At 35.5% G+C, this 24,047-nt stretch overlaps 1 long non-coding RNA gene across 1 annotated transcript in view; it reads right to left on the bottom strand.

Annotated features, from left to right (window-relative positions):
- LOC107519591 overlaps nt 1–24,047 on the bottom strand; it is a 169,994-nt gene that overhangs the window by 134,756 nt on the left and 11,191 nt on the right. The window contains exon 2 of the long non-coding RNA XR_001599127.2: nt 402–468. This is a non-coding gene — a long non-coding RNA (uncharacterized LOC107519591). The remainder of the gene's footprint in view (nt 1–401; nt 469–24,047) is intronic.

The raw sequence follows: 24,047 nt of genomic DNA, 5'->3' as shown, positions 1-24,047 counted from the left end.
GGGGTACCTGAAACCACAGAACGAGAAACTACAGAGAAGGGGAGGACTACTGTACCACAGCGCTGAGACTTAAAAAAATTCAGTGACTTGGCCAGAATCACACAGCTGTGTAATGACTGACACATAGCTTAGTCATTTGACTCCAAATTCCATATTCTTTACGTTTGACCGCTAAAGAAAGCCCTAATCTAATAAATTAGCTTTCATTAAACACATCACGATGCTAATACTCACATTTCAAAAATTGCCAACCTCCAAGCCTTGCTTTTTTATTTTAATAGACTATTTCTTACATTTCGCTTTGACCTTCACCAGTTTGTATAAACCAAATGCAAATCGATAATATTAACTATGCTCTGTGAGTTCCAAGTATCTCTTAATGAACAAAATACCATTCTTACCTGCTTTTCCCATCACGGTGCTCTAGGTTTTGTCCCTTGAGGTCAGAATTGCCTACTATTCTTCTTCCTAAAAGAAAAGGTGGGTAAAAATAAGTTTAAGAGAGAATTAATATGGTTGTTAATAAGTGTTTTAATTCCGGGTCTAAGCCTGTGTAAACGTATATTAACTTTATTTCATGATCATATAAATTTAAGCCATAAAATAAAGAGCATCTTGAAGCTTAGATTTTTAGCATTATGGTCTGTACCCATTCTCAACAACAACAAAAAGTCCCAATACACATGAATTCCTTTAAAATTCCTGTTTCATCCACACAGCAAATGCTTCTCTGCCTTCTCCCCAGAGGAGTTCATCATGATGATATTTACTTGCACAAGTTTAGATTTTTTTTTTACTACATAGTCACTAAATAAATCAACTTACCCAACATGTGTTGAGTACGCCCCACATATAGATACGATGAGGGCCAAATGCACAGGTGCACGGCAGTGGGCACAGTGCTCAAAAAGGGGGTCCGTAATTGGCGTTTAGTGCTCCGCAGTCACCATCTTTAAGTTCTTAACACTTTTATCTTTGAATTTGTGGTGTGTAATTGAAGTTTCCCGGAACAATGGAACATGTGCTGGGACTTGGGGTATCATCTCACCACCAACCTACCCCCTACGACAGGTCCTCAGTTTCCTAATGCCCTGTCCCCTCCCAGTGACTGTTGTCACCTTCCGCCCCTGACAGCAGGCTGGGCACAGGCGTGGGCAGGTCGGGATCCAGCACCTAGAAGGTCTAGACTCACTCGACAGCTATGCTCGTGCCCAAGAACATGCGACACTAAATAGCAAACAAAAAGGACCATGATGTGCCAAAGATAAAATGAAATATATGAAAAAGACTTAATTTCCTGCTTTTTAAACAAACGGCGTCACATTTTCAGTTCGTACTAACCCCTGTAAATTATGTAGCTGGCCCTAGACACAATGCCGAGAATTGAGAGAATGTAAATAGGAATACCATGTGTTCTCAAACCTTCAAGATTCTATCAGCGTTCTAGAAAGTTGTTCTTGACCCTGCATCCCAGTCCAGTGCTCATTCTAGCTCATTGCTTCCCCTCGCAACTGCGCTTCTTTGAAGAGTAGGCTGCGCTCAGTGTGTCTTTCCTTTTACCCCTTAATTTTTTCAGTTCATTGCAATTTGCATTCCGTCCCCACCATTCCTCTAAGCTATCCTTCATAAGTCACCAAGGACGGCCTCACTGTGTGGTTACTGAAGGGACCTTAGTATCAGTTAACCTCCTTGAAGCATCAAACGACATAAATCTCCATCTTCTTATTGAATTTTAATTAGTTAACACAATTTTCTCCTCAAAACATGCAATTTCTCCCAAAATACAACTGATCAAATATCTATACTTGTTAATAACAGCTCTACTAATCTTATAACTGAAGTCTGTTGAAACAATGTATTCCCATATTCTTAAATATTTTCTTAACTTCATCTATATTAAAGTATGGTGATTCCATTGTAAATATGTATTAATATTTTGAGAAAGAATAAAACAAATAAGACCAAACACTTATATAATAACTAGCCTTTGAAATTTTACTACCTGTTTTCTGGAGCAATTTGTACAATAATATATTTTTAAAAAACAAACACTAACCAGTACATTGCTAGGCTCAGCATCATGTCATAATTTGGAGCTCATTAATATGAATAGGTGTATGCTAAATATTAATGACCTAGGAACATTCTTATGTATAGTATACATAAAGGAAAGTCTTATACTGATACTAAATACATTCTTTTTCTCATGGCAACCCACTAAATGATATCAATGCTAAGTCAACAAACTACTGAGTCATTCTCTCACAGGAAAAAAAAAAATTCTTCACAGAAAAATTTGTGTCTGCTTGATAAACAGTGGCCTTAAATTTTTTTTAATTATTTGATTCCAGAAAAATATTGTGAAAGAAGTAGTACAGTTATTTTAATCCTAGTTTTACAGAGAGGATAAAAATGAGACTGAAAGAAAATGGGATTTTCCCAGGCTCCCAGCTCATAAGTGGCTACACAACAGTCTTTGGATGTAGAGCTCCATCTCCTGATCCATGTCATACAAGGTTAATTTCCCAGTTTCTTACCAAAATGTCATAACAAAGATATGACTAGTTCCCAGGGAAATCTGTGCCACTGAGAAGTAGTTCCAACTGTTAGAGTTGCCCCCAAGTGTCACAGCATTCAACAATGAGAAGTCCCCACTCGTGGTCTCATTGTCTACACTGGATTTCTCTCAAAGTCACTTTCATAAATCTTGATGCAATGGCCTTGCTTAATGCATTTTTTTCCTCCATTCTCAAATCCTGGCTGACATGGCAGGACCCACTGACTGCTACAGAGGAGTCGATATGACATCGCCCGGCGAGGCCTTCAAGATACCGAGAATCTGAGGAGATTTGTGAGAGAAGCCCGAGCTTACCTCTCCCCAACTGGCTCTTTCCAGTAAAAGCCAGACCTCTATCAACAACATGACGCTTTGCTGATTCTCTCTCCCTTCTGTGACCTGTAAGGCTATTTCCCCAATCATCTGGCAGTCTACCCTCCATTCATCTTTCAAGAACCAATTTGAGTGGCCTAAAATTTCCCATTCTCTACTATGTCTGATTTTGGTGCCTCCCTGGATAGTTTCCCAGGACACCCAATGCACAACTATTAGAACAATAACCTCGTCCATAACACAAGCTGCCATTGGGGGGGGCTGGGAAACGGACTCGCTGGAAAATAAATTAAATAAATATTTCCATTTTGGCCAATTTCAAACTACCAACGCACTGTCACTGATGTAGAGTTGGGAAGAGATGCACACAATTAGCTCTCACAAGCCGGTGCAGGCTGCTTCCTGAAATTTTAATCACTACCTGCCAAATAAATCTAGACTTAGAAGGCCTCTTGCTGTGGCACTGAAAAACATAGATCCTGGCTTCAAATTCTGCCTCTGCCACTTACTAGCTCTAGACTTTTGGAAAACTAATTTAACTTTTCTGTGCATCAGTTTCCTTATCTATAAAATGAGTAAAATGATAGCATCTACCTCTTAAATTTGTTGAAATAAGTCGAGTTCACTTAGAATAATACCTGCCCTATAGGAAGTGCTGTTTAATTGTGGTATTCTCATTAAGGTCGCCATAATTGAATTATTTATCAAACCTAACGGATGTTTTAAAATAATTACTCTATTATTTGATGCAGAAGTAGAAAATTAAAAGAGTCAAACCAGAGAAATACAAGATCTTACTTTTAGTGACCTTAGTACACTTTGCCTGAAGTGCTTTATATCATAATTCATTATTTAACATGTAATGAAAGCAACCTGGTATTATAATAGAATACTTCGGAGTTCAGAAACTAAGGGACAAACAAATTTTATCTTTACATAACATCCTATTTGAGGATATTTCTACAGTTTATATTGTGAATAGCTATAACTCTTCCTTGAAATACTTCTATCATTAAATGGTTTTGATGACATGTAGATGATTAACTCCTAGAATGTAATAAACCCTGCTCTAAAAGCTACATTTAATACAACACTCTTATGAGACAGGCACCATTATTCCCTATAATTTACTTTTTAATATACAATTTAGGAAAGAAAGTAAATTTTTCAAGATCACAAATCAAGTAAATGACAGAGAAAAGATTAAACCTTCGAAATCAGAATTTTCATGCTATATTCTGGAATTTTAATCACTACCTGCCAAATAAATCTAGGCTTAGAAATGTTCAATTTTAATGAATTAAATTAGTATTTCTTATAACAGGAGATTCTAATGGTAATCAATGTTCCCTTTAATATTCATCTAGAATACAGAAGTTACCATTAATCAGAGTATCACAAATATCACCTGACTATAAAATATTATCATTTTTCTTATACTCTCATTGTTTTCCATAGAATTTTGCCTTAATCTGCATTGGTACTTATTTAAATACTTTTATCATAAACCTTACTAAGTAAAAATAAAAATCTTCCCTACATGCCCTTCTAGAATGCCACTTCTCAAAGGTTACTACGATTTGGTTGCAGGAAGATAGAAAACTAGGTAAAAGCAGGGTTCGCCTCCTCTCAGGTCCACATTGAAATTACAACCAAATTATAAAATAATCAACGTGGAGAATCACCTGAAGTCCAGCTGATCATAACACTTACGTCTGATAATATAAAGAAGGGGCTACATGGAAGCGGGTAGCAGGGACGAAGTCATGAATCGAGCTGGACCCGCACCCAGGGGTGGTGGAGGAACACTGGGAGGGTGACCGAGGCTGCAGAGGCTCCCCTGAAGGGGGGGGGGGGTCCTGGCCTCATTTGGGGGCTCCCCAGCCCAGGGAAGAGGAGATTCCAATAACTCTGACTGTAAAAACCAGAGTGGATTCCCGGCCATCTGGGTGAGATGGAACGAGACTGAAATCCACGCCACCCCTTTGAAGGAGCCACGCACAGGCTTTCTGACCTGTGGACACTCACCCAGGACACCGGTGGTGGATTGGAGACTCCGTGCAGGATCCATACCGAGAAAGTCTGCATTACTTGGCACCAGATCGAGGGCTGTAAGAGCAGCCACCATTGTGCTTTAAGTCTGGCCCTCTGACCGGGTGATCTGCCAACCTCCCCTGCCTGCCTATGCAGACCCCTCCCACACGGCCATTAGGAAGCACTGGCCTGAGGGGATCAGCTCACCCCACCCAACCTGCAGATCCCCAGGACTTTTGTTGCTGGATGGCTGCCACGCCCTGCGCCCCTGCGGGGCCCAGAGTTCACAGCAGGCAGTTAGGTCTGCACTGTGAGCAAGCATTTCCGAGAGGGTTTCAGGCAGATCAGCGCTGCCAACTTGGGCGGATCTCAGGGATTTGTGGGCCAGTCCCAGACAGCAGCTGTTCTTGCTGTGATCCTGGACTTCTGAGGGATGTGCGAACGGTTACTGAGGTTGCAGCCAGACTGTGGTTGTATCAATTCGAAGGCCATTATCTCCCTGAGACCCCACCCTGCCCAACCCACAGATTGCCCCAGGTGGCCTGCCTCTCCGCTGGGTCTCACAATCTGCACTGGCAACAAAGTTTGGCTAGCACAGGGTGGGCATGCAGGGAAATCAGCTTCGGGCAGACCTCTGCTACCTGCAAGAGCTGCAATATCGCAGGGAGATAGCAGGGGGCTGTGGGACCGCCCCGGACAGCAGCGGGTCTCACTGTGATCTGTGACTACAGTGGGAATGTCCCGGCACAGAAGATGCAGCAAAACTGAGGCTGTGTTGGCCTGATGGCCCTTGTCTCCCTGAGATCCCACTTCACCTAATCCTCAAAGCACCTGCAGCCCATTGACAGGCAGCCTCCCCAGCCCTGCCCTTCTCTGCCATTGTGCATTCCGCTCAGGCAACAGACTTTGGCAAGCAATGAGTGCATTTTGGGGAAAACAGTTGTGGGCAGACCACTGCTGCCTGTACGAGCTACAATCTCTCTTGGGAGGATTTCAGGGGTCTCTGGGACCACCCAAACAGCAGTTCGTCTCCTGTGATCTGCGACTACTGTGGGAATGAGCAGATATAGAAATTGCAGAAAACTGAGGCTATTGGCCTGACAGCTTTTGACTCTCAATCCTACCCCATTCGATCCACTAAGTGCCTGGGCACATTGATAGGCAGCCGCCCCTGTCCTGGGGTGGAGCACTCAGCTCAGTCAACAGATCTCAGACAGCGAAGAGAGCAAAGTTCAGCAAATACAGTAACAGGAAGATCATTGGTGCCAGCATGAGATACAGTATTGGCAGATGTTAGGGGTTTTGTGTCCCCATCTCACATGACATTATGTCATGCAGTGATACCTGACTTTGGTGGGAGTCTGCAGTCCCAGAGCTAAGAGCTAATCTGGTGCTGTGTACGCCTGATGGCCCCATGACTCATTGAGACGACACCCCACCTAACCTACAAATTATCTGTGGCAAGCCTACTCCCAGGCAACCTAGTCCTATGTAGGCAATACAGATCTATCTCAAGAAATAAGAAAAAGCTCAAACAATCTAATACTACATTTAAAAGAACTAGAAAAAGAATAGCAAAGAAAGCCCAAAGTGAGTAGAAGGAAGGAAATAATAAAGACCAGAACAGAAATAAATGAAATAGTCTAGAAAAATTATACAAAAGATTAATAAAACCAAGAGCTGGTTCTCTGAAAGGATAATCAAAATTGACAACACTTAATCAGACTAATCAAGGAAAAAAGAGAAAGGACTCAATAAATTAAATCAGAAATTAAAGAGGACAAATAACTATAGACTCCACAGAAATACAAAAGATCATAAGAAAGTACTACGAAGAATTAAACGCCAACAAATTGGACAATCTGAAAGAAAAGGAAACATTTCTAGAAATATACAATCTCCCAAGACTGAGTCAAGAACAAACAAAAAATCTGAACTGATTGATTACCACCAATGAAATTGACTCAGTATCAAACATCTCCCAAAACACAAAAGTACTGTACCAGATGGCTTCATAGGCAATTTAACCAAACATTCAAAGAAGAATTAACACCTATTCTTCTCAAACTATTCCAAAATTTTCAGGAAGAGGAAAGGCTCCCTAACTTCTTTTATGAGGCCCCCATTGCCTGGATTCCAAAACCAAAAACACTGTAAAAAAAGAAAAATATAGGCCAATATCTTTTATGAATATTGTTGCAAAAATCCTCAGCAAACCGAATTCAGCAATACATTAAAAATATCATACACCATGATCAAGTTGGATTTGTTCCTCATATGCAAAGTTAGTACAATATCTGCAAATCAATTAATGTGATATACCACATTAACAAATCAAAAGATAAAAAACATATGATCATATCAATCAATGCGGGAAAAAGTTAGACAAAATCCAGCATCCATTTATGATAAAAACTCTCAGTAAAGTGGGAATAGACAGAACATACCTCAACATAATAAAGGCCACATATGATAAACCTACAGCTAACATCATACTCAATGGAGAAAGGCTAGAAGTGTTTTCCTTAAGATCAGGAACAAGACAAAGATGCACACTCTCACCACTCCTCTTCAACATTGTATTGGAAGTCTTAGCCACAACAATAAGACAAGAAAGAGAAATAAAAGGTATCCAAATTAAAGAACTTAAACTCTTGTTATTTGCCATTGACATGCTACTATACAGAGAGAACCCGAAAGATTCCACCCAAAAACCGTTAGAATTGATCAATGAATGCAGTAAAGTAGCAGGATATACCAATGATAAACTTTCAGAAAGAGAAATTAAGAAAACAATCCCATTTGCAATTGCATTGAAAACAATAAAATACCTGAGATTCAAATTAACCAAGGAGGTAAAAGACCTGTTCTCAGAAAAATATAAGTCACTGGAAAAAAAAATTGAAGAAGACACAAATAAATGGGAGCATATACCATGCTTATGGGTAAAAAGAATCAACATCATTAAAATAATCATACTACCTAAAGCAATCTATAGAGTCAATGCAATCCTTATCAAAATACCAATGCATTTTTCAGAAAGCTAGAACAAATCATCCTAAAATTTACATGGAACCATAAAAGACCTCGAATAGCCAAAGCAATCTTGAGGAAGAAGAACAAAATTGGAGGTATCATGCTGTATATCAAACTGTACACAAGGCTACAGTAATCAAAACAGCATGGTACTGGCAAAAAACCAGATACATTGATCAATGGAACAGAATAGAGAGCCTAGAAATAAATCCACACCTATACACTCACTTAATATATGACAAAAGAGACAAGAATATTCAATGGAGTAAAGACAGTCTCTTCAACAACTGGTGCTGGGAAAATTGGACAGATACATGCAAAAAAGAAACTGGAGCACCTTCTTATGCTGTATACAAGAATAAACTCAAAATGGATTAAAGGCTTCCATGTAAGACCCGAAACCATAAAACCGTGAGAAGAAAACATAGGCAGTAATCTCCCTGATATTGCCACAAGTAATTTCTTTTTAGATATATCTCCCGAGACAAGGGAAACAAAAGGAAAAATAAACAAATGGGACTACATCAAACTAAAAAGTTTGTACAGCAGAGGAAACCATCTACAAAGCAAATACACAACCTGCTGAATGAGAGAAGATATTTACTTATGATACCTCAGATAAGGGGTTAATACAAAATACATAAAGAACTCATAAAACTCTACAACAAAAAACCAAACAAACAATCCAATTAAAAGATGGGCAGAAGACCTAAACAAATATTTCTCCAAAGAGGAAATACAGATGGCCAATGGACATATGAAAAGATGCTGAAGGTCACTAATCATCATAGAAACGCAAATTAAAACCACCTCACACTTTTCAAAATGGCTATCATCAATAAATCAAAGAATAAGTGTCAGCAAGGATGTGGAGAAAAAGGAACCTTCATACACTGTTGGTGGGATTGAAAATTGGTACAGCCACTATGGAAAGCAGTCTGGAGGTTTCTCAAAAAATTAAAAATGGATATACCTTTTGACCCAGCAATTGCACTTCTGGGTATTTATCCAAAGAAAATCAAAACAATAATTTGTAAGATCTATGCACCCATATATTCATGCCAGCACAATTTATAATAGCCAAGATATGGAAGCAACCTAAATGCCCATCAACAGATGATTGGATAAAGAAATTATGGTTCATTTATACAGTGGAATATTACTCAGTTGTTAAAAAAAATAAAATTCTACCATTTGCAATGACATGGGTGGACTTAGAGATCCTGCTGAGTGGAATAAGTCACACAAATACCATATGATTTCACTTATATGCCGAATCAAAGGAACAAAAAAAAAACTAATTAAAAACAGACAAATGTAGAGGACAATGTGGTGACGGCAAGAGGAGAGGGGAGTTGCGGGGCTGAGAGAAAGGGGTGAAGGATTAAAGAAGTACAAATTAGTAGCTGATAGATGGTCATAGGGATGGGGTGCACGGCACAGGGAATTCAGTTAGCATTAATATAATAGCTAGGTGGAGAGCCGGAGGAGAGAAAAAGCAATTAAGAGGATTGCTTGAAAACTATATAAATGTCTAACCAATGTACTGTATACCTGAAACTAATAATAAAATGATTTTTTTTTAAAGAAAGAGCAAAACATACAATTAACTTTACTAATAAGAGGCAGAAATAATAGAGGTAAATGAATAGATAAATCTCAAAGGATAGATGATAGATGAATGGTGTGTTTGTGGCATTCCCATACTTGCTGTTCGTATCTTAAATAAATGTATTAATGATTCAAAAAAAAAAAGAAAGTTTACTACAATTTAAAATATGGTGTAATTAATTCCAGACCTTTGGGAGAATGAGAAGTGGAGGGAATTCATCTTCAGGAAATAAATCATTCCTTAAATTAGGAATCTAACTTTCTTGATAATTTTTATTTTTAGTAAAGGAAGTAAGATCCTAGGAGCATAAGCTGGATGGTGGTTACAAAGAGAAATAAATTACTCTTTACATTAAAAGAGAAAGCGATAGAATTTGGAAACGGAGAACAGAGATGGCATGATGAATGGTGGTTAAAGAAGAGATAGTTAGCCAAAAAGAAATCCTTTATGAGACAGATGGCAGATAATTATAGACTTTCCATTGAAGTATAACATGCATGCAGAAAAGTACATATTTGAAGTAGGCTGCTTAATAAAATTTCACAAAGTGAGCACAACTGGATAAGCACCATCTAGATCAAGAAATAAAACATCTGTTTCTCTGAAGCCCTCCCCTTCCTCATCCTAGTTAATGCCCCAATCCTCTTCTCAAAAAGGAAAACCAAATTATAATCAATATCATGAATTTGAATATTATAAATTAGTTTTACATGTTTTTAAATTTTATACAAATGGAATCATGCTCAACCATTATTTTGTATCTGACTTCTTTTGTTCCTTCTATTTATACAACTCTTTCCCATTTTGTATATATCGAAGTGATGCATTCTTTTTCATTTATCTATAATATATAACTTAATGAAAATATCATATTTTTTGCAAATCTAAACCACAATGAGATGCCATCTCATACCTGCTAGAATAGCTATAATCAACAGGACACGTAATAACAAATATTGGAGAGGATGCAGAGAAAAAGGAACCCTCATACACTGCTGATGGGACTGCAATTTGGTACAGCCGCTATGGAAAACAGTATGGAGGTTCCTCAAAAAACTAAGAATTGATCTACTGCACGTTCCAGCAATTTCTTTACTGGATATTTACCCCAAAACCTTGAAAACTCATATCTGAAAAGATATTTGGATACCGATGTTTATAGCAGCATTATTCATTGTGGCCAGGACATGGAAGCAACCAAAGTGTCCTACAATAGATGACTGGCTAAAGAAGCTGTGGTACATATATACAATGGAATATTACTCAGCCATAAGAAGAGATGAAATACTGCCATTTGTGACAATATGGATGGACCTTGAGTTAATCATGCTAAGTGAAATAAGCCAAACAGAAAAAGTTGAAAATCATATGATATCACTTATATGTGAGATATAAACCTAAAAGCAACAAACGAACAGGACAAATAAACAGAGACTCATGGACATGGACAATAGACTAGTGGTTACCAGAGGGTAGAGCGAAGGGGAGATGGGGGAAGAGGGAGGTCGATGGGGTTAAGGGGTCAAAAAGAAAGAAATCTAACTATGGGAGGTGAACATACAATGCAAATATATATGTGCCTTACTGTTAAAATGGACGACTGAAACACTGAATTTCATTAACCAATGTCACCATGAAATGCAAATTAATTAATTTTTTTAATACCATATTTTATTTATGCATCTTACTGTTGAACATTTGAGTTGTTTTACATTTTGGCTATTAAAAATAATACTACCTAGAATATTCTTGTATATGTCCTTTGACAAAAATATATATGCATTACTTTTGGGAATAGTCTTAAAAGTAGAATTACTTGTTCATAGGGTATACATAGGTCATTTGATGAGATAATGCCAAGAAATTTTCCAAAATTGTACCAATATACTTCTACTCTGGCAATACGTAGAAATGCCATTTACCCATATCTTTAATAACTCTTGATACTGTCTGTCTTCTAATCTTTCATCATTCTGGTGGGTACGTAATAATATCATGTTGTAGTTTTAATTTATATATCCATAGTGACAACTGAAGATAAAAACCTTTCAGAATGTTTGATGGCTATTTAAACATCCTCTTTGGTGAATTATCCAAGTCTTATGTCCATTTTTCCACTGGGTTATCTTTTTTCCTGATAAATTTATATTTTTAAATATATTTTGGATACAAGTCATTCATTAAATATAAATATATAAACATGTTCTGCCAGCTTATAGCTTGCCTTTTACTCTCTCTTTGTTAACCTCCACACTACTTTCAATATTAAAAATTAAATTCAACATTCCCTATATGATGTGTCAAATGCCTAAGACATAGTCCCACAAGAGAAAGGTCTGGCAAAATCCAATCCATCATTTGAGAATCAACACAGGAGGCCTTACCTGGTTCCCATAATCTGATTCACATATTCCTCCTCTGAGGTTGTAGCTCTATGCTATTTCTATCATGACTCCTACATATTGTATTATTATTTTCTCTTTGATTGTCTACCTTCCTTATGAAATTTTGTTTGCTGATAAGAAATGCCTTTATATTGTATTTATTTTTTTCTAAATCTTAGTACCATATCTGATTTAAAGGAGACACTGGGCAAATGGTGGTTTTATAAATGAAAGAATGAATGAAAAAATGAGTTAATGAAAAGTGAGTTGATTAATGAAAGACAAAGGATTATTAAAGCTGATAATATTTAAGACCCTTCCAATTCTAATATTTCACCTTTATTATTTTAATATAGAGATAAAAACATTCAACAATAGTAATTAAAATAACTACAAAAATTAACAAATGTATTTCATTATAAAGCACTCCCATCGTGTTAGCTCATGTTATTCTCAAGAGTCCTGTGAGAAGTGTTTTATAATTTGTTCTTCTTGTTTTTTATATAAATAAATAGGCCGGTGTTAGAGATTAAGTTATTTACAAGATCACTCAGCTCTTCAAAATTAGAACTCAAGTTACAGTAAATTTAATGTTTATACTTTTTCCTTAATGTCCCAAAATAAAAGAATAAATAATTACTCGATTTTCTTTATAAAGCTTATATTTCCTTTTTATCTCGAAATTTTTTGTAGATATCAAATTTTCCCCCGTTTGATCAAAGCATCTCTGATCAAGAGTCAGGTTTTCCAAATTTTGTCCCTCGGGAAGGACCTTTTCTGGGTGTCATATCTCACATTGGAGGAAGAGCACATAGATTTGGAAGCCTACAGAGGTCACATCTGCGTACCAAGGAGTCACTGAAGAGAGACTCTCAGGACCTTCCCATCTAAAGGCCATATTATATTAAGGCTCTAGGCACTGAATATCATTTTGAAACATTGAGATAGCATCACCTTCTCAGGCATTTCACTTTTACAAAAGTTTAACAGGCAACAAAATATAAACTTAAAATAATCATATAAAACGGAGTCAAAGGTAGCATGACAATTCCAAATTGTATAACGGTTCTAAACTAGGACCTCAAACCTGAAAGTAGCCAACTAAATAGAGATTTAATAGTGTGGGCCAAATAGAGACATCTGATATGTTATTTCTGTGACATACATTTCAAGATAATAACTAGAATTATGACTAATAACGTGATACCAAGACATATCAGAATTCTGGAAATTTTATGAAATTCTAGAACATATATTAGTAACATGTGCCCATATCGTATAACCTAAAAACATTTATTATTACTTATTTGACTATACTTGCCACGTAATTTGATATTTCAAATAAACCTAATTAGTTTTACGTCCTACTTTTCATAGGAAGAAGAACAGATTCTTTGAGAAGTCCCAGAGGCTTCTTAAAATTCCTAAAATTGCTTTTAGGTCAAAAGACTTTATTTAGAATTTAATTTGGGGAAGTTTCTCAAAAATATCAAAAAGTTTTTAGACTGCTTGACCAAATAGGATTACATAAAATTATAAAGCAATACTTAATTACCCATTTTGCCAAAGTGAAAAAAATTTCAATGGCAAATACAGAACGGTACATAGTTCTGAGCAAAACCTAGATCTTTTAATACTGTTTCCTGATAAAGACAAAATGCAGAATTCTTGTTTCCTTGGCAAATTACATTAAAGGTAAAGAAATATTTTTACAACTTTTTATGAAGAGTAAACCAATAATCTGAGAAGACGTCATACTTTTAACAGAAAAAAAAAGTTCTAATTTTACACCAGGGTACTTTTAATATTAAAACTCATTTTTTAATTAATTGATGTTAATCTGCGCTTAACCACACATTCGAATTTCTTTTTAAAGATTCATTTTCTACAAACCTTCTATAACTTTCTATGTCCACTTTAGCTTGTCCGCGTTCTTAACCTTTTCAAAATACCAGCTTTACTTTAGCACAAAATCACTTCCTCTTTCCTCAACAAAAATGCATTTTTATTTCTCATATTTTCCTTTACCAACGACACATATCCAAATTTCCTTGCATAAGAAAATGTTTACCTCATGATTTCAAGTAATCTCAACGACATGTATTATAATTCTCAATCCTTTGAATTCAATTCCTAGTGAAAAGTAAGTGAGCAATTATGGACTGACAGATTTAGTTTCTTTACAATAGAGAGCAGAAAGTAAACAGACCTATGTTCAGTAATTAATGTTATAGTATTTTATCTTGTTTGGAGAATAATCTAGTTATCCAATAAAATTCCATTATTTAATTTAACTGAGCAAAATTCCAAAGTTTTAATTTACCCCAAAAGATTCAGGGATGATCATTTTTAAGCACACATACCACGAAACATAATTATTGCACCTAAAACTCTTATCCCATTTTTTATCTATTTAAATCCTTTGGTTAGGCTATATGTAGATTACTTACAAAAACTTCCTGAGACACAGCCACCATCTCAAGACAATTTTCTTGCTGAGAAATTTTGCAACAACGATAACATAAATTTATTGTACTGTAATTCCAATTAAAATAAAAATATTATATTTAAACCGACAACTCTAAAAGCATTCCTGTTTCAATTAAACCAACGAACTTAAACTACTTTTAATTCAAAATATTTTCTCAGATCACGTAAACCTAAAGAGCATTTGGATTAGGTTCTATTCTATTTTTGAGGCCCTTTTTAGAAATACTTAATTCATTCAAGCATTTGATTTTCCTTAAGCCAATTAATTAGATCTCTTTTACAAATTAATTTTGGCAAGATCATCCAGAGGTAGAAAAATATCATATCTCTATAACATACATACATAGATATACAGAACATACAGTCAACCACAGAGATCTTATAGCTTTCATTTTAAATATTTTAGCCTTGTTTCAGGTACAAAACTCCACAGAATAGTTGACTATAAATTGTTTTTCTGACACACACACTAAGCTAAGGTTACATGCTCAAATGGCCAAAGTTGTTTTTCTTTTTTCCATTTTACCAAAGGTTTTTTATTTGAATGCTGTAACCATTCGTTTAGAGCTACTTTTTAAGTCATTATATCTTTAAAAAGCACCTGCATACCATCTAAGACTGTATTCCATTGTCTCTGAGAGATTTGGGATCCTCTCTTTTAAGAATACCCTTTAAGATGGACCTATCTAAAATAAATGTTCCCCAGATAGCCATAGCAATTCCCATTATCCAAAAATTCACTCATTTTTCCAGAATGACACAAAGTTCTGTTTTCCAACAATTGTTCTAAAACACCAGGAATCACATTGTTTTCCTTTTGAACGGGATGAGTGACTTATCAAGAGGCTTCGATGAACAGAAACAGAAATAGAAAGCAAAAGAGTACTCACCAGGAAGGGCGATGACTTCGTAAAAACAAAAATAATTAAAAATCACAAATAACAACAGTTCCAAATGTAAAGAAAGCAGAGCTTGGATCCGGGAGAGTTCACTCTCAAACTTCAGAGTTGTTAAGAAAGCAGAGAGCTCAATTGGCTCTGTTAGGGTCTGCACCTGTTTGCTCACCAGCCTCGGGGTTGTTGGGGCTTTTCTCTCTGGATCCCATTTCTGATTACCAAATAATGTCGACTTTAAAAATAAAATAGTCAGTTGTTTTACCAGCAAATTGGACTTATTTGGGAATAGCAGAAGAATTGCAATTCGGGACAAGCAAACTATGGTAAAATACATAGGCAATTCCAGCAAGCAAGGAAGGAAAAGGAAGGAAGTTGGGAGCAGGTGTTTTGAATGAAAGTCCATTGGAGCAAAGAGAATTAAGGATGGTGCAGCGTTTTTCATTGGCTGGGCTTGTCGCTGCGTGAGGAGAATTCTTCCCGTTGGGGTCTGTAATAGATGCCTTACTATTGGATTTTGTAAGTGACCTGGAGTGGTAGTGCATGAGGACTCCCCCCTCTGGCCTCCTGACTCCATTTTAAACGAGGTTCCCTGTATTCTCTCTCACACACCCAAGCTGCAAACCTGGGAGTCATGCTTCACAATAATATCTCCATCAGCCACCAACATCCGCGCAGTCATTAAGTCCTGATTCTGCCTCTTACATATTTCTCTGGAATCTGCACTACCCCCTCAGGTCATGATCTAGTCACATATCATCATCGTCATCATCTTCGCCGTCATCATCATCATCATCATCATCTTTCCTGCATTATCGATATAAATTATTTGATCTTTCTAGCACCAATTCATTGTGCTAACCATTACCATAATTTTTCTAAGTTGCAAGCCTATTGTATATCTTCACTAATTCAATACTCCCTGTAACCATGACAGGGAAACAAAAATTCTGAACATGGCATACTATGTATGTTCATATGCTTGCCATTGTACTCACGGTACAATGACCAGAGTCCTAGACTGCAGTCCTATTCAATAAATAACTGTTGAATTTAGTTGGCAGGAAGAATCCCAGGTTTTTCATACTTTCTGTCTTTTTCACGTGCTACTATGCCTGCCTGGAATATCCCCAATCTGTGGCTATTCAGCAAACCCGGTCTTCACCCCTTTTGTGGTGTTCTTAAGACCTCCCTTTATACCACCAGACAATGTCCAGCGCAGTATTCCATTAATGGTTTTACAAATGAGTAAACACATGGATTAAGGAGAGGTATTACTTTTATTTGTTGCTTTATTATTCATTTTAAACCTTATGTAAAAAGATTCATAGAAAAGTCTAAATTGAAAAAAAACTACATAGCTGCCTGACATAACTTTGTTACAATTTTTATCTTGTTTTTGTTTCTTTTCTTAAAAGGCTATGAATACCTTTGGTGCAATAATTTATTCTCATTTTTACCTTATATTCCCCCATTGCCTATCAAATGCAGCAACTGGGATATGCATGCTGTCATTAATTATTTGCTACATGGAATGGGATGTAATGGATGGAAGGGAAGGGAATGGAATTTGGTTGTTTACAAAAAGTTCTTGCAGCATGTTTAGTATGAATTGGACAAAAGAAAAACTGAAATTACGGAGAAACTTTGTGAGGTTATTGCACTAGATAGATAAAAGGCAAGGAATTTTTGGCCTGGAGCATTTGAAGTGGTGCCCTAAAGAAGGGGAAGTTATAAGAAATACAAACAGAATTTGCCAAGAGATTGGGTCTGGTAATGAAGAAAACGAGGAACAGATGATGGTGTTCAATTTTCAGACCTTTGCAACTTGTCCCTGATGACATCCTCTTAGCATTTGTTATTTTATTTTTCTTTACAGTTCGGATGATTTCTACTCTCTATGTGTAATCTCTTTGGGATCAAGGAAAGATTCCCACAAAGCATAGTAAGAACATGGCCCACTTTATATCACCAGGCAATAACAGTGATTAAAACGAGTAATGAAAGCTCTGATATTTATCTCCGCTGGGTATTCCACACCCAGGAGACGCTCATAAAAAGAATGATATAGTTATTAACTTTGGCTCCTGTTGTAACCACTACAATCCCTTGTTATCAACACAGTTGGCAGTCGTTATGTCATTTATTTTGTCATCTCAGTATAATAGCAAGTGGGGTAACCATGGCAAGTATAAACACGGGCCAGCCTAAGTGTGCCTCTTAGGAGTGACCCTACTAGTTTTATATCAGACAATTTCTTTCTCAGAAGCTCTGGATCGCCAACAAACTGTAGTTGGCTAAATGTCTGGGAGAATATAAATTTCAATGGTAACTGGTCATTACATCTTTAGAGTTACGGGCCAATCCGGGGAAGCAAGTGTTGGGCTCTGCTCCTAAATTGTGCAGAGCAGAAACCCAAGGATGGGCGTGCCCTGTGGCCTGAGCTGTGCTAACGCTGCTGTTAGAAAAATGAGAAGTGTTTTTTTCACAAGTAATAAGACAGTGTTTGTAACCACTAAACTTGCAAAATGAAGATTGAATGGCAAACCATACACAATATTTTATAGCCAGTATGTTTTTTGTGCCACTTGCATAATTTTGCTGGCTTTTTCAAGAGAAAACTAGAGCAATATATTGCATATGATATTGAGGAAAAAAAAGAAAATTATCTCAAAGAGGATAAACTATGCCCCTACAATACTAAGGAATGGTATGTACCTGAGAGCTGAAATTCATGAAAAGACCCATGATAAACTAGACTTTAAACAGGCAGCAAGAAGATTCTCTCTGTACTATCTATGATACTTGGTAAACTAGACCAATTTTTCACTTAACACGAGGTTATTGCTATGGACTTGTATGTCCCCGAAATTCACATATTGAAGCTTTAACCCCCAATGTGATGGTATTTGGAAGAGGGGCTTTTGGCTAATTAAGTTTAGGTGAGGTCATGAGGGTGGTTCCCTCACAACGGGGTTAGGGTCCTTGTAAGAAGAGAGACTGAGGGCTCACTTCCTCTCTCTCTTTTCACCATGGAAATGAAACAGCAAGAAGGAGGCCATCTGCAAGCCAGGAAGAGATCCCTCACATGGGAACCTTGATCTTGGTTTCCTAGCATCCAAAGCTGTGAGAAATAAACATATTATTTAAGCCACCTTGTCTATGGTATGTTGTTATGGCAGCCCAAGCTAACTAATACGGTTATGGGCCCAGAGCTAGTATGGTCATTTCCAGTTTCAGCAATAACATTCAAATCAAGAGACTAATAGTTTCTATTTAGATTATTTATGGTAGCCAGGGGTTCTCAGATCAAAAGAGAAATTGTTCAAATGATAGGTATTCTGCACAAAAAGTGACAAATGCCAGATTATAATTTTTAATATTTTAACAAGTAATTAAAATAATATACCCAAACCCAGCTTTCTTTTTTCAAGTCTCCAGAATTTGAAAACACACAAAGAAATTGCTAGAACTTAATGTATTTTGTAGGATATAATTTGACTTTTTCTAAACTTTCATCTTAATAGAACCAGGTCATTACCTTTTTATTTAAAAATTGCATGCAGAAAGCAGAGCAAATCAATTCGAAAGATGCTCTGTTGAGTAAATATTTATCCACCAAGAAGAGTTATGGAAAAAAAAATTTTAAAGGCAAAAATGAGAGAATTGCTAAGTAGGAGAAAGAAGTAGGATAGATGGATAGGTTGAGATTATTGTTGAATATTTTAAAATTTATTTTAAGGGAAATAGTATATGATCAAACATTGTCCAAAATAAAAACAATAGTTTATGGATGGTCAGATCTCCTTAACAATGAATAATTGGAGAAACCAAACAATAGACTCAAAATTTTTTAAGGCCTTAGAAAAATACATTGCTCACAAATTAAATGCTTTCCTCGTTAAAGAAAATATCATAAAAGGAAACCAGCCTAAGGATAATACCATAAATCAATCATTTCCACTTCTGTTGAGTTTTGCCCTGTCGAACTCAATCAATGAGAAATAAGCAGGTAACAAAACTTTAGGTCTCTTTCCTCCTCCTTTCATTTCCTCCAGACCTGAAATACCTCTATCATAAATGAATTGATACAGTTTGGCAAGTGAATTGATTTTAATATCAGTAAATTTTTTTCTCTGCTATGGCACTAGAAAGATTTTATCTCCCTGCCTACATTTTAAGGTTCAAAATATTACTTCAGGTAATAAATATCACAAAATGGGTGCTTGATTAGATATAATCTAAATTCAATGAATACAAAAATATAACTCTCATTGACACCTCATATAATACAACTCAGAAAGATCTGTGTGTTTCATCAATTTAACTAGGAAAATACGCAGACCTTGCCTTCACATGATTAAATGTCTTATCTGAAACCTGAAAAAAAAAAAAAGACAGTATTCTAGCTACTTCAAATATTTGAGTGTTTAGTTCTTACAAACAAGTGTCTGCATTTGCTAAAATTTCTAATTTTCATATATTTGTCATGGTCCCCCCCAAAATCAATATGACCATGAGATGGAGTAGTCATAACACTCTACCACTCAATCCCTCAGGCCATTGATTAATGCAACAGTTGGGTACCTGACCGTTACCTCTGATTAAGCACTCTTTGATTTTATTGGCAATTCAAGAACTCCAGCTTAAAGCTGAGGAGAAAATCTAAAAGAATTAAATCTCATATATTTTTTCAGAGTAATCAGACCACACTAGATAAGGGGGAATCTGTGGAGATAGACATACTGAAACATAGGCATACATAAAATGAAAAAATAGAGGGAAAAATATCCCATAAACTCACTAGGCTTTAACAATGGCCTTGCTGTTGAGTCAACCATTCTTTCCAGTGAATTCTTTTGGAACTCAGATAATAACTAATGAAATAAAGTCTGCTCCTTGTGATCCTAGGAATCATCATGTCATTTAACAGTCTTTCTTGATTTTCCTGTATATCCTATGGATGAGAAGCATGAGCTACTACAGGAAATTATCAGAGTCTAGGGAAACACCTGAATACAGACCAAGGAAAAGAGGGGTACACAAAAGACTGAAGTTGGGGAGGAACTCAGTCTTGGACGTAGGAAGAATTAGATTTTGTAAAATGGAGATTGTCATATTAGCAGTAAGCCTGCAATAACCTTAAATTAAGTGAAAAAAAAAAATGGGCTACTTCATAGATAATGCAGAAAGAACCATCATTGAGTCCTCCTGCTGCCTACCTACCTTAAAGTGTAGCTTATCCTAAGTCTTTTCATGGGTTTCAACGCTCAGGTGTATGCACAATGCTTCATGTGGCCTGTAGAGGCACAACTGTATTTTCTTGTATCAGTACTTCACTCTTTTTATTGCCAAATAATTTCGTTATATGGATATACCACATTTACCTATCCATTCATCAGCTGACAGACATTTGTTTTGTTTCCACTATGCAGCTAATGTGAATACTACTATGTAGATTCAAGTACAAGTTTTTGTGTAGACATATGTTTTATTTCTCTTTGATCTATATTTAAGAATTGAATTGCTGGGTCGTATGGTACCTTATATTTAAAACTACTGAGAAACTTCCAGGATGTTTTCCCAAGCACCTGTACCATTTTGTATTCCCACCAGCTCTGTAAGAGGGTTCCAATTTTTCTACCTCCTCATCAACATTTATTATCTGACTTTTCAATTACAGCCATGATAGTGGGTGTGAAATAATAATACCTCACTGGGGATTTTGATTTGCATTTCTCTGATAGTTGATAATACTCAGCATCTTTTCATGTGCTTATTGTCCATTTATATATTCTCCTTGGAGAAATGTCTATTTAAATTCTATGCTCACTTCTTAATTGGATTATTTGTCTTTTATTATTGAGTTGTAAGAGTTTTATATATTTTTTAAATAAAGTCCTTAATAAGATATATGATTTGCAAATATTTTCTTCAGTTCTATGGATTGTCTTGATCATGTATAATGAAGTCCAAAGGTTTTTGATTTATAAGGTCCAATTTATCTGTGTTTTCTTTTATCACTTGTGCTTTTATTATCATAACTAAGAAGATTTTGCCTAAATGTTATGAAGGTTTACTGCTACCTTTTCTTCTAAGAGTTTTATAGTTTTGGCTATTATATGTAGGTTTACGATCTATTTAGAGTTAATATTTGTGTATGGTGATAAGAAGCATCCAACTTCATTCTTCTGCATACGAATACCCAGTTGCTCCAGCACCATTTATTGAATGGAATGTTTTTTTATAACTATGGGAAAGATATATCGACATTCACAATGTATTTAGCTTATCGGCATGTTTTATAAGAATTATACAATATGTCTTAGAGTATTTTATAATTTTATACAATTTATTTAAACTATTTAAAAAAGTTCACCCATTTCTCCAGCCTCCCACTTCCCCCTTAGGCAACCACAAATCTGTTCTGTTTTTATGAGCTTCATTTTTTATTTATTCACTTATTTATTTTTATTGTTTAGATTCTACATATAAGAGAGATCATACTGTATTTATCTTTCTCTATATAACTTATTTCACTTAGCATAATGCCCTTGAGATTGAACCATATTATCACAAATGACAAAATTTCATTCTTTTTTATGGCTGAATAATACTCATTGTGTTTATATGTATCTATATACATTTTCTTATTCATTCTATGATGAACGCTTAGATTGTCCACACCTTGGCTATTGTAAATAATTCTGCACTGAACATAAGGGTGAATGTATCTTTTTGAATTAGTGTTTTCATTTTCTTGAGAAATACCCAGAAGTGAAATTGATTGATCATATGGTAGTCCTATTTCTAATTTTTTGAGAAACCTCAATTCTGTTTTCCATAGTAGCTGTACTAGTTTACATTCCCACCAAAAGTGCACAACGGATCCTTTTTCTTCTATTCTTATTATTTCTAGTCTTATTTTCAATAACCATTCTAACAAGTGTGAAGTGATATCTTATTGCAGTTTTAATTTACATTTCCTGATGACTAATGATATAGAGCAGTTTTTCATGTACCCATTGGCCACCTGTATATCTTATTTGGAAAAAATGTCTATTCAGATCATCTGCCCATTTTTAAATCAGCTTGCTTGTTTATTTGTTATGTTATTTGAGTTCTTTATATGTTTTAGATATTAATCCCTTATCAGATATATGATTTGAAAATATTTTCTCTCATTCAGTATGTGGAATTTTCATTTTGTTGATGGTTTGCTGTGCAGAAGCTTTTGTTTGATGCAATCCCACTTGGTTATTTTCACTTATATTGCTTTTGCTTTTGGTGTCAGATTCAAAAAATCATTGCCAAGACTTATGTCAAGGAGCTTATGGGCTACATTTTTTTCCAGGAGTTTAATGGTTTCAGGTCTTATGTTCAAGTCTTTAATCTAGTTTGAGATAATTTTTGTATATGGTATAAGTTAGTACCCAGTTTTATTCTTTTGCACATGGCGGTCCAATTTTCTAAAAACCATTTATCGAAAAGACTGTCCTTCCCCCATTGTATATTTTTGGCTCCTTTATCATAAATTAATTAACCACATATGTGTGGGTTTATTTCTAGGCTTTATTCTGTTCTCTTGATCTATGTGTCTGTTTTCATGCCAATACCATACTGTTTTAATTACTATCTCTTTGTAATATAGTTTGAAATCAAGTAGTATGGAATCTTTAGCTTTGTTTTTCTCTAATTTATTTAATTATTCTCTTTTATATTTATTCAAAGAATATTCTATTTTGTGCAGAGAACAAAAATACACAATTTTTAAGATTAAAATGTGGGGTTTGGAATCAGCATCAAAAAATTATTATTCTAATATTTTAAAAACATTCAAATGATCTCCTTGTTTTCCAGAGTAATTAATCATATAGTAAAATAAGCATGGATTTGGAAATCAGAAAGCCACATTGAAACTCCAACCATATTTGTTCGATATTAAATAAGTGATTTAAACTCATTGAGATGGAATTTCTTCACTTTTAAAATATGTTAAGACCAATCTTACCCACTTAGATTATTATGGGGACTTTTTGCAAAAGTGTTTTGTATTAAAAAATTGAAGGCAATACAACTCCCATCATTATAATTTTTAAAAACATCAATTAACTTATTTCACAAAAATACTTTGCGTCTATATATGTTGGACACTCTTATGGGGTTGGGGATACAGAAATGAATAAGAAATAAGACCCAATCTCTAACCTTACAGAATTTCTAGTTAGAAGATGGGCTTTCAGCCTTTTGATAACTATAAATTATTTATTTTATTTTTTATATTTACATATATAATAATTACTCCAAAATCTAAAGAAATAATAAGACAGTGAAACAAATGTTCATTAAGAAAAAAAAAAAAAACAGCCTTAGTGTTGGCATCTTGCATACAAATTTTTGGTGCCCAAGGGAACTTTTACTGTGAAATTCATTGTTTATTGGAACATGATATTTTTGAAAATGTTAAGCAAATTTCCTCTTACATTTCACTTTCAATACATCATTTTCTTCATTTATATGAGGACTCTCTCATTTTATTTTTTCCAATATCTGGGCTTAGGGTTCCCTACCTAGACTCACTGAAGTTATAAACTATATTTCAAATGTGAAAGTTGTGTACGAGCCAAAAAAGAAGTAAAGATAGACTTTAAAAAATATAAGGAAGGCCTCTGCAGTTTATTTTATAATGGACTCACTAAAATACAAAC

Source organism: Rousettus aegyptiacus, unplaced genomic scaffold, assembly GCF_014176215.1.
Source record: "Rousettus aegyptiacus isolate mRouAeg1 unplaced genomic scaffold, mRouAeg1.p scaffold_m13_p_4, whole genome shotgun sequence".
Taxonomy (NCBI): Eukaryota; Metazoa; Chordata; class Mammalia; order Chiroptera; family Pteropodidae; genus Rousettus; species Rousettus aegyptiacus.
This window is presented reverse-complemented; position numbering and strand designations above follow the sequence as displayed.